The 4,857-nt window shown below is 44.6% G+C and overlaps 1 long non-coding RNA gene across 1 annotated transcript; it reads right to left on the bottom strand.

Moving 5' to 3' along the window:
• Positions 1-567: 567 nt before the first annotated feature.
• On the bottom strand, positions 568-1,328 carry LOC141250034 (uncharacterized). Its single transcript, XR_012312432.1, has 3 exons — positions 1,270-1,328; positions 779-898; positions 568-690 (listed from the first exon to the last, which is right to left on the bottom strand). It is a non-coding gene; the product is annotated as an uncharacterized lncRNA (long non-coding RNA).
• Between the last annotated feature and the right edge of the window lie 3,529 nt (positions 1,329-4,857).

Below are 4,857 nucleotides of genomic sequence, written 5' to 3'. Positions count from 1 at the left end.
TGCATTGATTTCAAGGGGTAAAACACACGTCTGAATTTTTTTCGGATCAGCCGATTCACAAAAAAAATTCGGATGCATGTCCGAATTTTCATTTTCAGACTGAATTTCAGCCCCATTATAATAAATGGGAAAAAAAATTTCGGTCCGAAATTCGGTTGTATTTGTAAACGGAACCGAATTTCAGGCCAAAATTTTATTTATTTTTTTTTCATTTTCCCATTTAATTTACATCTGAATTTTGGATGTCCCAAAAAAAATTTCGGATGTCCAAAAAACATTTCGGATCCGAAATTGCGCAAATTCAGACCCGAATTTTGGATCCGAAATTCGGATCCGAAATTTTTTTCGATGTGTGTCTAAGCCCTAAGGGTGCTTCTTTATGTTACCTGATGTTTCAAAAATGGTGCTGCCTCAGTAACTGACTGCAATGGATTCACATGATCAGCAGAGACAGGACATAATCAGGACTGGCTATCAACTGGGGAAAGATGGATACCCTCTAAAATGCATTAAAAAAACTGATTACTTACCACCATATTTTTTCATTCCACTGAAATTCATACACGAAGTTCTTAAAATTGGGGTCCTTTATGGACCTTTTCTGGCTCTCATCCAAATTGATAAGCTCGCCTCGATATTCTGCAACAAAACTCCCTTTTTCGATTTCAGTTTCAGCAAACACTCCTCTTCCTGTAGAAAATATTTATCATTACCTAAGACAGTCATTCTAATGCATGACAATATTAAGGCAATTTAGTTAAAACTTGTTTTAACTCACCTTTAAGGGGATTGATGTATTTCATGGTCAATCCAGGTTTGTCAGTGATGGCACTGACATAATGTATGGCGTCTTTTTCGGGCGTTATCCTTCGCCTTTTCATTGTGAAAATCCAGTTGCCTATATCAAAGCAAATTCTACTACTTGTAAAGTATGAAGAAAATGAAATGTAGAACATATAACATGAACTGCTTAGGAACGCATCATAGGTTAGTACTTAAAAGAATATTGTCATGTTCTAGTCATAATGCAAGCCGGACATTTTTCATGTTACCCTGTAATCGCCGGCCTGTTTTAATGCTCACAAGCCAAGATATAGGCTCAGCTGCTAAGGCTCCCCTCTGCCTTCTGTCTGGGTGCCCTGAGTTATGTCCTGTAAACTGTCACAGCGACCCAGACACACATGTGCAGTAGGGGAATATCACTGCTGAGATGCCAGTGCTAGAGCACTCGTTTGCTGTGGAGTTGAACCCTATGTGAGCAGTTCTTACCTTCAATGAGCAGAAGTCTCTTTTTTCAGATTTCAATATCTCTGTGGGTATCTGGCAGAAATATGGAATACTCTTTACTGCTAAGGCTATGTGCCCACGTTGCAGAAATGAAGCAGAAAATTTCTGCTTCATTTCCGCATGTCCTCTCCCGGAAAAACGCATGCGGAATTCCGCACGCGTTTATCGCGCGTTTTCCACATGCGGAATTGCCTTGCGTTTTTAATGCATTGCACAAGGCAATTCCGCATGCGGAAACGCAAAATTAATGGACATGCTGCGGATTTTTGAATGCAGCATAAACGTTGCAGAAAAATCCGCAGCATGGGCATAGAACTTGCGGATTCTCATTGGGGACAATGGGATGCGGATTACCAAGCGTTTTACAAGCGTTTCCGCTGCGGAAAATCCGCAGCAAAAACGCTTGTAATCTGCAACGTGGGCACGCAGCCTAAGACTCTGCACACCACTCCCACTAAGTCACATGACCAAGACTGTATCTGTGTCCCTACAACACACTTTAGACAAATGTGTGTGTGAGCCTGTATTGTGGGGTATATATAATATATTATAGAGCTGGGAAGGATTGTTCTAAGCAGTGAGCTGTTACAGTATTTGTAGGAAAATACCCAGTAGAAGCATCAAACACAGCACCAATACCTCCCATCAGTATCCCACCACAGTGCCATGTAACCCATGCCCTACACTCCCATCTACACGAATACTATACAGGCACAAACTAGTATATCTGACTAAAAGCCCCCAAAATATGAAGAACGGCCTATAGTTGAGTGTGGATATAAAATCTATGTGAGCAGAGCTAGAATAGAAATCACTGATCGCATTGAAGTCATTCTGACCATAAATCACCATGATATCAAGGTGAGGAGTTGTGTGTTACTGCTGGGAGGAAAGGGTTAACAGTGGAATATTAAGGTGCATTTCTGTGTGCTGTGTTAGGCTGTGTGCCCACGTAGCATTTTTCAAGCGTATATGCTGCGGAATTTCCGCAGCATAAACGCTCCAAAAATGCTTGGTAATCCGCCCCCCATGGTCCTCAATGAGAAGCCGCACTGTCAATGCCCACGCTGCGGTTTTTTCCGCTGCGTTTATGCTCTGCGGAAAAATCCGCAGCATGTCATTTAATTTTGCGGAAGCGCGGCGTAATCGCCGCCATTGACTTGCATTGGGCCGCTTCAAATCCGCAAATATGTAAAAATAATTGCGGAAGTGAAGCGCATTTGCTGCGGTCTTGTACCTCAAAACCGCAGCAAATAGGAAGTGACGTCACAATTGGGCGTTCCATCCATCCATCCCATGAGCATCCCATAATCCAGGAAGACGAGAATCCCATAATATTCCCGTCTCTCAGGATCATGGCTGCTAACGTGGGATGGTACAAGCGGATGAATGTCAACGTGGGATTCATGATTAGTGTGGTAAGTGTCTGTATGTGTCTGTGTGGTGTGTATGTGGTCTGTATGTGTCTGTGTGGTGTGTATGTGGGGTCTGTGTGGAGTCTGTGTGGGGTCTGTGTGGAGTCTGTGTGGGGTCTGTGTGCGCGGGTGTCAGCAGGCAGACATAGGCCGATGTGACACTACTACTCCCATCGGCCTATGTCTGTCCCCGGTCCACTCCTGCCAGCAGGATCAGCTCGATGGGAGCAGTAGTTCCCATCAGACTGATCCTGCTGTAAAATGTGCCCCAAAATTAAATTTAATAGCCCCCATATGTGCCTCCATATATTATTGACCCTATCCCCCCCCCCCCCTATTTTTTTTTTTTTGGGGGGGGGTGCTATCATTATTAAAGTTTTTTTTTTATTTGCCCCAATAATATGTCATCTACTGCCCCCTTTTTTTTCATTGGTGGCCAGTGGTTACCTAAAATAAATTAGTTCATACATTACCTGTCCCCGCCGATCGCCCCTAAAATAAAGTAAAAAATAAAAAACTACACCTATACTCACCTAGACACCTAATTCCCCGAAGCCATCGATCTCCTGTAATAAAATATAAAATAATAAACCACAACCTTATCCTTACCCCTCCGTAGCAGTCCACGAGTGTCCCACGAAGATCTCCAGTTCAGAGCAGCCACATAGAATGTGACCGCTCTGAACCGCTGCCGCCGCTAGAATGAACGGGTTCGCCGGAGTTCAGGCAGCGCTGCTCCGGTGATCTGCTTTACGGCCCCGCTGTATCGTGAGAAATTCCCACGGTACAACAGGGCTGTAAAGGAGGTCACCGGAGCAGCGCTGACTGAATGCACTCCGGTGACCTCAGTCAGGGGCTCATGCTGCTGGGAGCGGACGTGTTCCCGGCAGCGTGAGCTTACAGCAGCCATGACAGCTGTCACATCTCCAGATGTGACAGCTGTGCATGGGAGATCAGCGCAGGAACGTGGACAGGTAACTATTTTTTTTTTTTTTAGTAAAATTAGAATTAAATAAAATTGTGTTTTATTTCAAATAAATTATTTTTTTCTGGGTGTTTGTCTTTTTTCTTTTTAACACTTTGTAGGTTAGTAATGGGGGTGTCTTATTGACGCCCATCATTACTAACCTGGGCTTCATGTTAGCTGGCGCTGACATGAACCCCACCACTATTACCCCCTGCCACCGCACCAGGGCAGCGTGGAAGAGCGAGGCTAAGTGCCAGATTTGGCGCACAAATATGATGCGCCAAATCTGGGGCAGCTGAGGGCTGATATTATAGCCTGGGAGGGGGCCTATAACCATGGCCCCTTTCTAGGCTATTAATATCAGGTCGCAGCTGTCCGCCTAGCCTTTGCTGGCTACAATTTATAGGGGGACCCCATGTCATTTTTTTTGGGGGGGTCTTCATAAATAGTAGCCAGAAAAGGCAAAGTGGCTAGCCTTTGCTGGCTACAATTTATAGGGGGACCCCATGTCATTTTTTTTGGGGGGGTCTTCATAAATAGTAGCCAGAAAAGGCAAAGTGGCTAGCCTTTGCTGGCTACAATTTATAGGGGGACCCCATGTCATTTTTTTTGGGGGGGTCTTCTTATATAGTGGCCAGAAAAGGCAAAGCGGCTAGCCTTTGCTGGCTACAATTTATAGGGGGACCCCATGTCATTTTTTTTGGGGGGGTCTTCATAAATAGTAGCCAGAAAAGGCAAAGTGGCTAGCCTTTGCTGGCTACAATTTATAGGGGGACCCCATGTCATTTTTTTTGGGGGGGTCTTCTTATATAGTGGCCAGAAAAGGCAAAGCGGCTAGCCTTTGCTGGCTACAATTTATAGGGGGACCCCATGTCATTTTTTTTGGGGGGGTCTTCATAAATAGTAGCCAGAAAAGGCAAAGTGGCTAGCCTTTGCTGGCTACAATTTATAGGGGGACCCCATGTCATTTTTTTTGGGGGGGTCTTCTTATATAGTGGCCAGAAAAGGCAAAGCGGCTAGCCTTTGCTGGCTACAATTTATAGGGGGACCCCATGTCATTTTTTTTGGGGGGGTCTTCATAAATAGTAGCCAGAAAAGGCAAAGTGGCTAGCCTTTGCTGGCTACAATTTATAGGGGGACCCCATGTAATTTTTTTTGGGGGGGGCTTCCTATATAGTAGCCAGTAAA

This window comes from Phyllobates terribilis, unplaced genomic scaffold, assembly GCF_046119375.1.
Source record: "Phyllobates terribilis strain yellow unplaced genomic scaffold, ASM4611937v1 Scaffold_2__4_contigs__length_985480577, whole genome shotgun sequence".
Classification (NCBI taxonomy): Eukaryota; Metazoa; Chordata; class Amphibia; order Anura; family Dendrobatidae; genus Phyllobates; species Phyllobates terribilis.
This window is presented reverse-complemented; position numbering and strand designations above follow the sequence as displayed.